At 44.5% G+C, this 16,603-nt stretch overlaps 1 long non-coding RNA gene across 1 annotated transcript in view; it reads right to left on the bottom strand.

The window, feature by feature from the left end:
* Positions 1-3,007: 3,007 nt before the first annotated feature.
* Positions 3,008-16,603, bottom strand: part of LOC115460260 — a 16,826-nt gene continuing 3,230 nt past the window's right edge. The window contains exons 2-3 of the long non-coding RNA XR_003940437.1: positions 15,285-15,288; positions 3,008-3,017 (exon numbers count right to left, since the gene is read on the bottom strand). This is a non-coding gene — a long non-coding RNA (uncharacterized LOC115460260). The remainder of the gene's footprint in view (positions 3,018-15,284; positions 15,289-16,603) is intronic.

The following is a 16,603-nucleotide window of genomic DNA, read 5'->3' as shown; positions in this document are numbered from 1 at the left end:
TTAGTCCAATAAAAAGATTACCTTATTTCCATTTTCTATTTATAAACATTTATTAACACAGCTATAATACTACTTTATCCTAAAGCAAAAAAAATAAAAAAAGAAATGTATTTAGAGTTTGTTGTTTCTGGTTTCTGCTTTCCTCATCTTCTTTTCGCTCTCTCCCTGCCATCCAGTGTCTGCCTTCTTTCTCTCCCTGCCCCTGCCATCCAGTGTCTGCCCTCTCTCTCTGCCCCTTCCATCCACTGTTTGCTCTAGGGGCGTAGCCAGACTTCGGCAGGAGGGGAGTCCAGAGCCTGAGGTGAGGGGGCACATTTTAGCCCCCCCACTGCGCCACCGTCACCTCCCGCCGCCATTGCCGACCCTCCCCTGCCGCTGTCGCCGCCACCACCACCACCACCACCAACAATAACTTTGCCCCCCCCCCCCCACCGATGACCCTCTCGATCCCCCCTCCCGCCGCCAACCCTCCCCTGCCGTCGCCTACCTTTGCTGGCGGGGGACCCCAACCCCCGCCAACTGAAGTCCTCTTCTTCCTTCGTTCTGTTTCTGAGTCTGACATCCTGCATGTTGTACGTGTAGGATGTCAGACTCACAGAAACAGAACGAAGCCTTGCGATCTGCCCCTTATCAGCCTCCAGTTCCAGTATTAGCCCCCTTATCCCACCTACCCTCCTTTAAAGCCCCCAGTTTCATCCTCTTAATCCACCTGCCTTGCATTAGGGTCACCCTTTTCAACTCCAGCCCCATTCTCTCACCTGCCCTCCTTTTCAGCCCCAGACCCATTCTTCCTCCTGCCCCCTTCTCAGTCCCCAGTTCCAGCTCCAGCCCCCTTCTCCCATCTGAGCCCCCACCTGACCCAGTCGCTACCTGCCTATCTTCAGCTCCCTCGACAGTCCCCTTCTTTCTGCCACTGGCCCCCTGGATTTTAAAAATCTCTGAATTGGCGGCACAGTGCCTCGCGTCTGCCTATGAAAGAAGCGGATCGTCTTGCCGGGCCTTCCCTCACTGTGCCCCGCCCTCCTCTGATGTAACTTCCTATTTCCACGAGGGCGGGACACAATGAGGGAAGGCCCGACAAGGCAATCCGCTTCTTTCACAGGCAGAAGCAAGGTGCTGTGCCACCGATTCAGAGATTTTTAAAATGCAGGGGGCCGGTGGCAGAGATAAGGGGGCTATCGATGGAGCTGAGGGTAGGCAGGTGGGGACTGGGACTGCAGCACCAGTGGTCCTTGGGTTGGAAGCAGTGGGAGCAGAGAACCCCCCTCGTGCTTACACACGGGGAGGAACGCCCCCACTTTGGTACGCCACTGCATATTGCCCTCAAGCTGCTAGATGTTTTCTTGAACAAGGGAAGAAATGTTATCACTTGGCAATTTATTTTACTTCAGAGAAACTAGTTGAGAAGTTAAAGAGCAAGAGCACAAGCCTTGTAAAAACAGCAAATTGGTCACAAAGAGAGGTACCACCAATGGCAAAAACTCCTGAGTGAATCTCTATGGCATCATAGTGATGAAGCGTGGAGATTGTGCTCTTACTTCTTCTGCTCAGTGTGCTGCTGCGGCTAGGAAAGCGAATAGAATGTTGGGTGTTATTAAGAAGGGTATGGAGTCCAGGTGTGCGGATGTTATAATGCCGTTGTATCGCTCCATGGTGCGACCGCACCTGGAGTATTGTGTTCAGTACTGGTCTCCGTATCTCAAAAAAGATATAGTAGAATTGGAAAAGGTACAGCGAAGGGCGACGAAAATGATAGTGGGGATGGGACGACTTTCCTATGAAGAGAGGCTGAGAAGGCTAGGGCTTTTCAGCTTGGAGAAGAGACGGCTGAGGGGAGATATGATAGAAGTGTATAAAATAATGAGTGGAATGGATCGGGTGGATGTGAAGCGACTGTTCACGCTATCCAAAAATACTAGGACTAGAGGGCATGAGTTGAAGCTACAGTGTGGTAAATTTAAAACGAATCGGAGAAAATTTTTCTTCACCCAACGTGTAATTAGACTCTGGAATTCATTGCCGGAGAACGTGGTACGGGCGGTTAGCTTGACGGAGTTTAAAAAGGGGTTAGATAGATTCCTAAAGGACAAGTCCATAGACCGCTATTAAATGGACTGGAAAAATTCCTCATTTTTAGGTACAACTTGTCTGGAATGTTTTTACGTTTGGGGAGCGTGCCAGGTGCCCTTGACCTGGATTGGCCACTGTCGGTGACAGGATGCTGGGCTAGATGGACCTTTGGTCTTTCCCAGTATGGCACTACTTATGTACTTATGTACTTATGTACTGTTTACCAAGGAATGGTAAACAAAAATGTTCTCCTACTGAGCACCCTCTATTTAGATGTCCACATTGGAATTAACTGAAAGAAGATACCTGAGATAGTAGCCTTTTACAACAAGGCAAAATTAGAAGTCAACACTGGATAAAACAGCTCGAAAGTATTCCACTAAACCATGAAGTAACAGATGGCCACTAAGTTTTCCATAACATCTTTTAACTGGCCGCGATCAATGCTGTACAATACTGTTGTATAATACTGTTACCAGCAAGAAGATAAATTGAGTTTAGCTTTGGAGCTTTGAAAGCATCACATCTTCCTGAGAAAGCATAGGGTGGAATCACTTGTTGACCAAGAGGAGCCTTGGGGGGGGGGGGGGGGAAGCAACAAATGAAGTAAGTGTCAAATTGCAATGTGAAACAAAAACAAAACCTCAGAAGATTTTGGAGCCTGCAGAAAGCCTCTGTGTGGGAAGTGTACCAGAAAAGTTGATAAGCGCTGTCCAGAATAATAGAATGACATTCAGTTTAGAAACACTTTATGATTTTTACTTACATTCATTTAATTATTCATATTTTACTTTCCCTAATTTCCATAATTGTTTGAAAAATCAATGAGTTGTAATAAAAATGTTTAAAAAAATCTTTAAATAACATATGTATTTGTAATTTTGTACTTTAGCTGCAAATTACACCTATTTTTACATAATAAAAATTTTATATTAGGGTCAAAATGACTCTATTGGTCATTCTTGGTAAGGAAAACTATTGATAGTTTCAGTGCTAAGGGGAGATATTATCAAGGTGTAGTAAAAGTCAGGCTTTTACCACACCTTAATTTACTAAGGGAAACAGCAACCGGACGTAGTTCAGTACCAAAAACTATTGACTCCTGTGGTAAATGAATAATGCTGCTCTTTTCAAAATGATTAGGGGTGGTATATACAACACACAACGACTGCTGTCTCATCAGCATAATGGAGTTTGCTCAATATTGAGGGTGCTCAAACTCCCACAGCACTAGCACCTATGATGCTGCTTGTGAACAACCTCACAAGCAGCATAAGAATATAAGAACATAAGTGTTACCTTAGTGGGACAGACCAAAGGTCCATCAAGCCCAGCATCCTGTTTCCAACAGTGGTCAATCCAGGTTACAAGTACCTGGCAAGATCCCAAAACAGTACAATACATTTTATGCTGCTTATCCTAGAAATAAGCAGTGGATTTTCCCCAAGTCCATCTTAATAATTGCTTGTCAATTTTTCTTTTAGGAAGCTATCCAAACCTTTTAAAAACCCTGCTAAGCTAATTGCTTTTACTACATTCTCAGGCAACAAATTTCAGAGTTTAATTACACATTGAGTGAGGAAATATTTTGTTTGTTTTAAATTTACTACTTTGTAGTTTCATTGTGTGCCCCCTAGTCCTACTATTTTTGGAAAGAGTAAACAAGCGATTAATGCCTACCTGTTCCACTACACTCATTATTTTATAGACCTCCATCATATTTCCCCTCAGCCATCTTTTTTCCAAGCTGAAGAGCCCTAGCCACTTTAGCCTATCCACATAGGGAAGTCATCCCATCCCTTTTTGTCACTATACCTTTTCTAATTCCACAATATCTGTTTTGAGATGTGGTGAGCAGAATTGCACAAGATATTGTAGATGCGGTTGCACCATGGAGCAATACAAAGGCATTATAACATCCTCACTTTTGTTTTCCATTCCTTTCCTAATAATACCTAACATTCTATATGCTTTCTTAGCTGCTGCCACACACTGAGCAGAGGGTTTCAATGTATCATCAACGATGACGCCTAGATCCCTTTCTGGTTGTATTTATTTATTTAGATTTTGTTCACACCTTTTTCAGTAGTAGCTCAAGGTGAGTTGCATTCAGTTACACTGGATATTTCTCTGTCCCAGGAGGGCTCACAATCTAAGTTTGTACCTGAGGCAATGGAGGGTTAAGTGACTTGCCCAAGATCACAAGGAGCAGCAGCGGAATTTATACCGGCCGCCTCTGGATTGCAAGACCAGTGCTCCAACCACTAAGCCACTCCTCCACAGGCTGGTGACTCCTAATGTGGAACCTTGCATCACATAACTATATTTCGGGTTCTTCTTTCCCACATGCATCAAATTGCACTTACTCACATTAAATGTCATCTGCCATTTGGATGCCCAGTCTCCTAGTTTTGTAAGGTCCTCTTGTAATTTTTCACAATCCTCTTGTGATTTAACAACATTGAATAACTTTGTGTTGTCAGCAAATTTAATTACCTCACTATTTACTCCTTTACCCAGATCATTTATAAATATATTAAAAAACAGGAGTTCCAGCACAGACCCCTGGGGAACCACCTCCTATCCTATGACATTACTTCTGAAGTCTTTCATGAGGTACTTTGTCAAATGCCTTTTGAAAATCCAGATACACAGTATCAACTGGCTCACCTTTATCCATGTTTGTTCACCCCGTCAGAGAAATCTAGTAGATTGGTGAGGCAAGATTTCCCTTCACTAAATCCATACTGACTTTGTCTCATTAATCAATGCTTTTGAATATGGTCTGTAATTTTGTTCTTTATAATATTCTCTACCATTTTGCCCAGCACCGACATTAGGCTCACTGGTCTACAATTTCCTGGATCAACTCCTACCTTAGATGAGATAATATTTAACCATCTCTCTGGCCTCATGTGCAACTTTCTTCAAATCAGTCACCTTACTTTCTAACCCTTACTTTCTCCCAACTCTTCCTATTTTCTTACCCATCTATATGTTACAACTTTGCTTTACTACCAATTATAATATTCTATTACATATTGTGTTGACATTGCAAGTAGTATACCATTGCTCTAATTATCCTTCTACTAGCGTCCCTTGGTTTTATATTTATTTATTTATTTTTATTTATTGCATTTGTACCCCACATTATCCCACCTTTTTGCAGGCTCAATGTGGCTTACAGAGTAAGGTTATGATAAAGTCGATACATGATATAAATACAGTTGATCATAAGCTGAGGTAAAAGAGGTAGTAGATGGGCGGGTGTTGGGTAGGTTGTGTGCGAAGTGTTTTGGTGTGTTCGGGTTATTTGGGGAATGAATTGTGTGCGAAGTGTTTTAGGTGTGTTCGGGTGATTTGAGAATGAATTGTATCATTGAGGGTGACTTTTGTAAGCTTTGTTAAAGAGGTGTGTTTTCAGAGCTTTGCGGAAGCTGGTTAGATTGTTCATGGTTTTCAGATGGTCATCTATTTGCTATATGTTCCAAGGGAAGTCTGAGTGTTGTTTCCCCTAGAGTATGTTTGTTTTCTATAATAAATTAATAACTGGACCTCAATGCTTCCACTCCTGGATTGTCACCTTCAAGGTGCATCATAGCCTTGCACTATCAAAGGGATTCCAGGATAAATTGTGGAGCTAGTCCTATCATCGGTCCTAAATTTTCTAATTTTAATTTTACCACCAGTGCAGACACCAATGTAAAAAAACTCCTAATGAGAAAAACCATTTGTGTCTCACTGTTCGTTTCTTTCAAACATACACACCCTGGTACCTGGTTGAGAATTCAAGCTTAATCTTGTGAACCTTATCGTGAAAGTACTCAGCCAAAGTCTGGGGGGAAAGTGAAGGGGGGGTTGGAGGTGAAGGCACTTTGAGGAGAGAGTTCAGTGTGGCAAAGAGACGTCGAGGGTTTGAGCCAAGAGAATTTGTCAACTGGATGTAATAATCCTGTTTGGCAAGTAAAAGAGCAGACTGGAAGGAGGTCAGCAAGAATTTGAAATGTATGAAGTCAGCATGGGCACCGGGATTTCAGCCAAAGGCATGCGCTCTGTGGAATGCCCGCTCTGTCTGTAACAAACTTTCCTACATCCATGACCTCTTTATCTCTCATACTCTCCATCTGCTTGCCCTAACTGAAACTTGGCTTTACCCTGAAGACTCTGTTTCAGTCACGGCCTTATGCCATGGCGGTTATCTTTTCTCCCATACTCCTCACCCATTTGGCCACGGAAGTGGTGTCGGGCTACTACTTTCACTCTCTTGTAGATTTCAACCCTTCTTCCACCTCAGTCTCACTGTTTTTCTTCCTTTGAAGTCCACTCCATCCGTCTATTTGCTCCTCTGCCTCTCCGAGTAGCAGTCATTTATCGACCCCCTGGTAAGTCCCTTTCTTCCTTTCTCACTGGCTTTGATGCCTGGCTTTCCTTCCTTCTTGAACCTTCATCTCCTTCCCTCATACTTTTGGATTTTAACATTCATGCTAATGATCCCTCTGACTCTTGTGCTTCTCAGTTTCTTGCTTCAACATCCTCTTTCAATCTTCAACTGTGCTCCACTGCCCCCACTCACCAGAATGGCCACTGTCTTGATCTTGTCCTCTTCTCATACTGCTCACTCTCCAGTTTCTGTGCCTCAACTCTTCCCCTCTCTGACCATCATCTGATAACTTTCACACTTAAACACCCTCCTCCCCAGTCCCGTCCAATCTTAACCAATACATTTAGGAATCTTCAGGCTATTGACCCTTCTACTCTGTCCTCCAGTGTTTCAAATCTCTTCTCCTCCACTATCAGGCTTATTTTTGAAAGAGATCGCCGGCGATCTCCTGAAACCAGCCAAATTGGTATAATCGAAAACCGAGTTTGGCTGGCTTCAACTGCTTTCCGTCGCGGAGCCGGCGAAATTTCAAGGGGGTGTGTCAGTAGGGTACTGAAGGCGGGATGGGGGCGGGACAGGGACATGCTCACGAGATGGCCGGCTTCGCCCGATAATGGAAAAAAAAGCCAGGCTTGACGAGCATTTCGTCGGCTTTACTTGGTCCCTTTTTTTCACGACCAAGCTTCAAAAAGGAGCCCCAACTGACCAAATGACCACCGGAGGGAATCGGGGATGACCTCCCCTTACTTCACCAGTGGTCACCAATCCCCTCCCACCCCCCAAAAAAATTGAAGTGCTTGTCAGGGACGTCCTAAATCAAAGCTATTTTTGCTTGGCTTTTTCAGTAGTACCAGTGGAATTTGAATCTGCTGCTCTAACCACTTGGCCACAGCTCCACTTACGTTGATGTTCCTCCCTTTTGATTATGCTCCTTCAGGTCTCTCTCAGCCAATCACAGACAGGGGTCTCTCTCAGCCAATCACAGCGCATTTAGCTGTCTGTGAGTGGCTGAGAGAGACTCCTGTCTGTGATTGGCTGAGAGAGACTTGAAAGGGCATAATCAAAAGGGAGGGACAGCCAAGTAAGTGAAGCTATGGCCAAGTGGTTAGAGCCGTAGTCTTGTAATCTAGAGGTGGCCAGTTCAAATCCCCCTGGTATTGCTGAAAAAGCTGTCCCTTACAAGCACTTGGATTTTTTTTCCCACTTTTTTTGAAGACGGCCATCTGTAAACCCGGTGATCTCAACATTTGACCTAAATGTTGAGATTTAGCTGGCCCCAACCATATTATCGAAAGAAAAGATGGCCGGCCATCTTTTTCGATAATACGGTTGACACCGTCCCTTTGCGGAGCCAGCCCCGAAGATGGCCGGCCATATAGATGGATGGCACCATTCGTTTATGCCCCTCTATGTTATCCAAGTCTGTCAATGAGGCTGTCTCTTCCTATACTATTCTCTCCTCTGCTCTGGATACTCTCGCTCCTCCCATTCCCTGTTCTGTAAAACGTACCAAACCCCAGCTTTGGCTGACCTCTAGAATCCGCTACCTATGCTTCTGTTCCCCGCTCTGATCACATTTCCCCCTCTTAATTTCTGAATACTGGCTCATAATATCAGTAGGTATCAAATTTAAAATTTTGACCATGGTGTAAGAAAGGTCTTGCTCCCACAACTCCAGCTTATCTTTCAAATCACTTTTCTCAGTATGTCCCGCCTCATACAGTAGTCTTCGTTCCTGTCAGCAAGCTCTTCTATCTTATTTTTGCCTTGATATATTTCTTAACATGGCCTTTTGCTATGCTGGCCCACAATTGTGGAACACCATGCCACTTGAACTCAGTTTTGATCATAGGCGTAGACTGGGGGGGGCGAGGGGGGGCAATGCCCCCCCCAAACGACGACGAGGCGCCGCCGCGCCATTAGTTAAAAAAAAAACACATGCAGGCACGCGCTCCTCTCCATCTGCTTGGCTTCCCTGCCCTCTCTGTCTGCGTCCCGCCTTCCTCTGACATCAGAGGAAGGCGGGACGCAGACAGAGAGGGCAGGGAAGCCAAGCGGATGGAGAGGAGCGTGTCCGTCTACCCCTCTCTCTTCCTCCCTCCCTCCGGCGCAGGCAGCAGTCTTTTTCAGCGTTCCTGGCAGCGGTAGCGATGTACACGCTGCCTTCGGCTCTGCCCCAAAGCCTTCTCTTCAAGTTCCTGTTCCCGCATAGGTGGGAACAGGAACTTGAAGAGAAGGCTTCCGGGGCAGACCGAAGGCAGCGTGTACATCGCTACCGCTGCCAGGAACGCTGAAAAAGCTGAAGACTGTTGCCTGCGCCGGAGGGAGGGAGGAAGAGAGGGGGTAAACGGAGTCATGATCTTGGACCTCGCGGGGGGGGGGCAGTAGAAGGAAGATGGATGGAACTGGGAGGGGTGGGGAGCAGAGGGAAGGAGCAAGAGATGGATGGGACTGGGAGGGGTGGGGAGCAGAGGGAAGGAGCAAGAGATGGATGGGACTGGGAGGGGTGGGGAGCAGAGGGAAGGAGCAAGAGATGGTTGGGACTGGGAGGGGTGGGGAGCAGAGGGAAGGATCAAGAGATGGTTGGGACTGGGAGGGGTGGGGAGCAGAGGGAAGGAGCAAGAGATGGATGGGACTGGGAGGGGTGGGGAGCAGAGGGAAGGAGCAAGAGATGGATGGGACTGGGAGGGGTGGGGAGCAGAGGGATGGACCAGGAGATGGATGGGATTGGGAGAGGTCAGGCACAGCAGAGGGAAGGAGCAGAAGATGGATGGGACGGAGGGATGGTGAGCAGAGGGAAGGAACAGAAGATGGATGGGACTGGGAGGGGTGGGGAGCAGAGGGAAGGAGCAAGAGATGGATGGGACTGGGAGGGGTGGGGAGCAGAGGGATGGACCAGGAGATGGATGGGATGGAGGGATGGTGAGCAGAGGGAAGGAACAGAAGATGGATGGGACTGGGAGGGGTGGGGAGCAGAGGGAAGGAGCAAGAGATGGTTGGGACTGGGAGTGGTGGGGAGCAGAGGGAAGGAGCAAGAGATGGATGGGACTGGGAGGGGTGGGGAGCAGAGGGAAGGAGCAAGAGATGGATGGGACTGGGAGGGGTGGGGAGCAGAGGGAAGGAGCAAGAGATGGTTGGGACTGGGAGGGGTGGGGAGCAGAGGGAAGGAGCAAGAGATGGATGGGACTGGGAGAGGTCAGGCACAGCAGAGGGAAGGAGCAGAAGATGGATGTGACGGAGGGATGGTGAGCAGAGGGAAGGAACAGAAGATGGATGGGACTGGGAGGGGTGGGGAGCAGAGGGAAGGAGCAAGAGATGGATGGGACTGGGAGGGTGGGGAGCAGAGGGAAGGAGCAAGAGATGGATGGGACTGGGAGGGGTGGGGAGCAGAGGGAAGGAGCAAGAGATGGATGGGACTGGGAGGGTGGGGAGCAGAGGGAAGCCTACTGGAAAGAAGACACTGCATAAAACAGAAGACACTGGGACCAAAGTGAATAGAAAAACTAATTGATCAGACAACAAAGGTAGATAAAAGTATTTTATTCATAATTTATTAATTGAAATGTGTCAGCTTTTTGAAATGTGCATCTGTGATATTTTGCCTGTAAATTTCAATTCCTTCCTCCATATTAGCATATTCATATGCAAATGATATGCTAATATGCTCCGCCCATTCTTTGCCCCCCCAAATGAAACAGTCAAACTATGCCTATGGTTTTGATCCTTCATTCTTTAAGTTCTAAGAAGTAAAGACTTGCTGCATTATCTCAATCACCTGCACTCTTTTTCCTGTAATTCTTTCTGTCTTCTTTTTTTCTCTTCTCTCCCAACTTCTCCCCTACTCTCTACCTTTCAGTCGACAAATCAATTTTTTCCTAATGTGCTTTACTTTTAGTTTTTACAATTGTAAGCTGCTCAGCTACACTACACAAATATGATTGATGATATATCAAGCCTTTTAAAATAAATAAAGCAGCTCAATACTGTGCACTCCTGATGCACAGCTGCAGTATAGCTGGAGTTATTTTACTGTCAAACTGTGGACTGATGCTGCTAGACCATCTATTAAAGGGGCTGGCATCTTTAACTGAAAGAGGGGACTAGAACACCCCTCCAAATCATAAGCCCCTCTAGGGCCTCCCCATCAAGTTCCCCCAAAAGTGAAGCCCTCAACCGCCCTCTCCCCATCTGAAGGGTCCCCTATTGTTAAAGCCATTCCTTGCCTACAGTTGTAGAATCCCTGATATCTAGTGATTTGGCATAGAGCGATCTCCAGTTGCCACTGCACTCGCTAGCACTATCATCCAAAATGACAACACTGACCCCTAACAAACAGGTCTGATTTTCATAATAAATATTCAGAAAATGTATTTGCATACATTTCTCTGAAATGAGCTAATTTTTAAGATACACTGGAGCTAGACATCCCGGAGTTTTTTTAAACACACTGTATTCCCTTTTTGCTTATAAATAAATAAAATCTACTTGCAAGGTTTGTGATGGTCTAACAGTGCTTCATAAAGTATTTCTTAAAAATTGCATAGTGAAAAAAAATTGCCTCTGTCAGGCAAATAGATGTAAGAAGTCCTTGGACAAGCTTTATCAAAAGACATATTGACATATTATTTTTGCTTACTTGCTTTGACATATGGCATTGTGATTTATTTTGTTACAGGAAAGAATAAATAAATTGTTAAGCGTTCCTATGAAAGCAGTCACATTTCAGAGATAATTCCCCCTCCCCCTCTGATATTACTGACAGAGAGACATGTGGTCAAACAACAAGATTTATCAACATGAAGGTGCACATGGCTATTTTATGAAATAAATAAGACCACATTGATATGGAAGAAAAAATCAAGATACTTTGCTTATACACTTAGCTTAATGGTTAGTGCAGTAGCCTGGGGAACTGGGCTCGATTTCACTGTAGCTCCTTGTGACTCTGGGCAAGTCACTTAACCCTTCATTGTCCCAGGTACAAAATAAATAATTGTATATAATATGTAAACCACTTTGATTGCAACCATAGAAAGGTGGTATACCAAATCCCATCCCATTTCCTTTTTGTGTATTTCAGATATTAAGCAGAGTGCATCACTCTTTAGAATATGGTATGAATACTTTCCACATATCACTGATTTTCAGAAGACTGTTCAGAATTTTTTGTCTGACTTTATTTGACATTTTGAAATATAATTCTTGATATTTTGGTAGGATTCAAACATTTTATTTGACATGTTTAAATGTCAGGAGCCAAAGTGTACATAAGAACAGAAAGTTTATTCTCTATATTAATTCCTTATGTGAGGGGGCATCATTATAAAGAAGACCTTGTCCCCTTGAGCTTATAAAGAAATGAGTATTAAATAGAGCTGCATTTCTGAAGTGGTTTGTGAAAACTGTGATTTTAATTTGTGATTTCTCAGTCTGTATTTTGTATTTCTCATTTTTTCAATACCTTTTACTCTTTATGTAGGGCTGCATTTTTATTAAAATTTGTAATCACGATTAACCATGTGATTAAAGGTATGTTATTTATTTAATCGAAATGCAGCCCTAGCATTAAACATATCAAATTATGGCGTTTTCCCTTTCCTGGTTGGAGTGAAACCAGAAGCAGGGCATTTCTGCTTGTTGTGGGATTCAAGTAAAACCTGCAGGGCACTAAATACAAAAGATGGAGCGGATTTGTTTAAACCAGTTAATAGAACTCACAGGAATTTGCTGGACTTATTCTGCCTCTACCAGTAGTGAAGAGGCATATATAGGGGTAAAGCATAGACAAGGACATAAATGAGGCTTCCACTTAAATAACCTACAGAATAGTGTAAGTTATGTGTGTTTCTAAAGCACTTAGATGCTTTCACTCACACCAGCTCTATGGCTGTGATTACAGTTAAATTTTAGGTACCTAAATATCCAGATATAGTTGTATTCTAAAAAAGGAACATAGGGGCCTATGTTCCTTTGTAGAATAGGATACCAATGTGTGCATTCTGGGCATCTAAGTCTAAGCTCCCAGTTATAGAATTGTCCAGTAGTATAACCAGAGAGTAAATTTTGGATGGGCCTAAGGGGAAATAGGTGGGCACTAGCCCCTGGATTCTATATATGGTGCCCAGAATTGGCACCAATATTTGGGCACCGATTCGAGATACGCATCCAACTAAATGGCTAATGAGTCAATTGGTGCCAATAATTCTGTGCTAACTAGCACTAATTGACACCAATTCAAATTTGCACACACATCTTGCTATGCACTATTCTATAACAATGTTCACCCAAATCCCATAACGCACAACACAGAAGGGAGCATGGCAGGTCAGGGGATTCCTATAATTTGTGAAAACAATGTTATAGAACACTAGGGATGTGCACCCATATTGGGCACCAGTAATTAAACCTGGTTTCAGCAGGTGTAAGTCTTGGCAACCAAATTTGGGCGCTGAAATCAGCAGTGAATGGTATTCTATAATGGGCGCTCATCTTTCACATAATTCACAATTAACCAGACTCGGGTCTGGCTCTGGCCTGGCCTCAAGAATTCTCTCAAGACCAAGGGAAAGATTGCCATCTTCTGTTACCTTACACAAAGATCATAGAGGCATAAGTGGAAGCTCCTGCCTTCCCTGAGGCCCATCTTCAGACACTGTGACCTCAACTTGGAACACCCTTGAAGGATCCCTTACTCCTTACTTAGTGTCTCACTGGGGCTTAAATCTTTCTTTTACTGGGCCTCGCCTTTCCGGCTAAGCCAACTAGCTCTGCTCTATTAAGGTGACCCAGTGAGTGATATAAATAATATTGTTGCTGTTATATGCCATTGAGTTGATGTAGACTCATGGCAATGTAACAGATAGTTGTCCTGCACTGTGTTCAGTCTTCAGTTAGGTGGCTAATCATTATTAGACTGGCATCCATAGCTGTTTTTAGTATATCAATCCATCACATTGCTGGTCTTCCTTTGTTGCACTGACCTTCGACCTTGCCAAACATGATGTCTTTCTCTAATGATCTTTTTCTTTACATGATGTGTCCAAAGTATGAAATTTGAAGTCTTGTCATTTGAGCTTCAAGTAAAACTTAGATTTGATCTCCTCCAGTTCTGACTGATTTGTTCTGCATACAGTCCATAGTATATGCAATATTCTTCACTAGCACCATAATTCAAATGCATTTATTTTCTTCTTGTCTTGCTTCTTTACTATCCAACTTTTGCATCCATTGTTAAGAAAATACCATAGCTTGGACAAGTCAAATTTTTTTGTTTGCAGAAATACATCCCTGCTCTGAAGGATCTTTTCTAGGTCCTTCATAGCCTTTCTACCAAGACCAATATGGCGTCAGATTTCTTGACTGCTTGTTGTTTCATTATTGATTATTGATCCAAGCAGGTTGGAGTTGTCTACTATTTATATTTCTTCTACTTCATGCATGAAGTTATTGATTTTATCAGTTGCCAGGATCTTTATCTTCTTCATGTTAAGATTCAGGCCAATTTTGAGATTACGTTCCTTGATCTTGATAATCAGATGTTTCAGCCAGTATCATGTCGAGTCTTCCATTTTCGTATCTCTGATTTCTTCATACAGTGCTGCTTCTTTGATGATCTGTTCTACATATAAATTTGATTGTGATTCTCAGGCTGTAGTATATGCTATTACTTGTCTGTGCCAAATGTGGTATATTGGTCAGACATCTAGAAAAATCAAAGTCAGAATAGGAGAACATCTGAGTAACATTCGTATACGTAAATCAGAGGCACCTTTGGTTGCACATTAGGAGGAATTTCAGCACTCTAATAAAGATTTAAAATTTGTAGTATTAAAAAACAGTTTCATTTGAGCAGAGGAGGTAATGTTTACAAGTATTTGCTTTATTTTGAACAAAGGATGACTTATTCTTTTGGTAAATAGTTCATCCTAAAGGGTTAAACAAGGAGATTGAATGCCATGAAATATAGCATGATATTCTTAATTGTAAGCCATTACCTTGTTTCACCTGATTTGTGCATTTGTGTCACACTGGTCAGGAAATCTGTCACACTGGTCAGGAAAAGTGAGCCCTTGGGCCGCTACCGATAACTGGCAGCGGCAGGAGAACCACCCAAACAGGCAGCAAGGCGGACCACAGACAGATGGGCACAGGCCGGACTGGAGCAGCTGGACTAGAACAGAAGCAATAAGCAGTAAGCAGGAGAATAGTCCACGAATCAAGCAGAGTCTTACTGGCAGGCAGCAAAGCAGAATAAACCAGAAAACAAGCAGGGTCTAGCTGAAACTGAAAGTAGCAAGGTTAGCACTGCAACAAACTCTCACAGATGAAAACTCTTCTGAGGACCTCTGTTGCAAAGGCAAACTTGAAAGTTTCCAGGTGGTTAATAAAGGCAAAATACCAGGGAGGTCACCAGGTAAGGGTGCTGCTTAGTTCCAAAAATCCCAAGACAGTCTGGAAGGCTGGAAGATCCGGACTGGACCAGAATGATTTCTGGAACATGGGAAACAACAAGCAGATAGTCCATCGCAGCCACCAGGTCTGACCACCAGGTGGCGAAATGAATGAGAGCATGAAACATGGGCACAATCGTGATAATTTGTCTGTAATGATATTAAACAGCGTATGCGCTGGCATCTTTTTCAATCACAATGCAGAGAGAGTTCCTGAAGATGGGTTCACAGTGTTCACTGTTAGTAAGATATGGTGGTTGATATATTGTTCTTGTAAAAGTGGTTTTTAATATGGTGGAAAGGTTTTAATAGAGAAATCATTAAAGGTTCTTTCTTGTGTAGGTAAGGATTTCATGAACAGCTCCGCTTGTATAACGAAACACAGAACTGTGTCGGGCTGTAAACAGGACATGAACATTTACGATAAATATTCTGTCCTGCATGGTGTCAGGCTCAGTCGCCAGATCCACACCACTCTTTCTCCATCTCTTCCTTTCTTCACCAAGCACGCCCTTCACTCCCGAGTGGACAGTCTGCAATCAGGGCCTCCGGACAACAGGCAAATCACCAGAAGTGCTTTATTATCGATGAGTACATTTAATCTGCTTTAAGGCGACACAGGCCCTCCCCTCTCCTCAGTGTAGCTCCACTTTTAAACAGTGTTGCCAGGTGGGCGGTTTTCCCGCCCAATTGGGCGGTTTTCCGCGACCCGCCTCGGGAAATTTTTGCCTGCGGCGGGTCGCGGTTTTTTGGGCTTCTTTTTTTTCTTTTCCGCGGTTTTTCGGGCGGTTTTTTTCGGCCGCGGGGGGCGGGGTTAGTGACGTTTTGGGCGGGGCCGGTGACGGGGGAGGCGGGGCCGGTGACGGGGGAGGCGGGGCCGGTGACGGCGGGGTTGATGACGGCGGGGGCGGGGGTGATGACGCGGGGGTGGGGGTGTCAGGGGCGGGGTTTGAGTTTGGGCGGGTTTTGGGCTGTTTTTACGCTGGATTGGGTGGGAAAAAATTTTTCCACCTGGCAACACTGCTTTTAAACACAGTTCATTGGAGCCCTGCTTGCCATACAGTTCAGCTTGGGCCTGCTTTCCACACAGTTCACTTTGGCCCTGCTTTCAATATGGTTTTATCCAGCACTGCTTCTAATCCAGTACTTAGTGGTACTGCTCTTTCACACAGCTGAGCCCTGCTCACAATTCAGTTCAGTTAGCAATGTTTTCCTCATCAATTCAGTTTAGCACTGCTTTCAAACACAGTTTAGTTTAGCATTGCCTTCAACCACAGTTCAGTTTATAACTCACTTTAAGAGCCCTCCACCAGCACTTCCATTTCCTCCTCATTCTCCCCTCCTTTCACCTCCTCCAGTTCCATTCTCTCCTCCCCTTCCTCTCGGTCTAGGGGCTCCTCCCTTCCCCCATCTGATTCCATCTCCCAATCACACCCCGGCTCCTCCCTCTCTTGCATAGATTCTTCTCCCTTCTTCTCCCTTCCCTCTGCTGGTGCTGCACTGCCTTCTGGGGCTTGTAGTTTCTTAGCGCCTGACTTCTCTGACATTGCCCTGCCTTCTGGGCTTTGTAGTTCCTTGGTTCTGAATCTCTCTGGTGCTGCACTGCCTTCTGGGGCTTGTAGTTTCTTTGCTCTTCACAATGGCCATTTTGAAGATTACTTCATTTATTGCAGGCTGATAAATGCCAGCATATTTAAATATT

This window comes from Microcaecilia unicolor, chromosome 1 (assembly GCF_901765095.1).
Source record: "Microcaecilia unicolor chromosome 1, aMicUni1.1, whole genome shotgun sequence".
Taxonomy (NCBI): Eukaryota; Metazoa; Chordata; class Amphibia; order Gymnophiona; family Siphonopidae; genus Microcaecilia; species Microcaecilia unicolor.
This window is presented reverse-complemented; position numbering and strand designations above follow the sequence as displayed.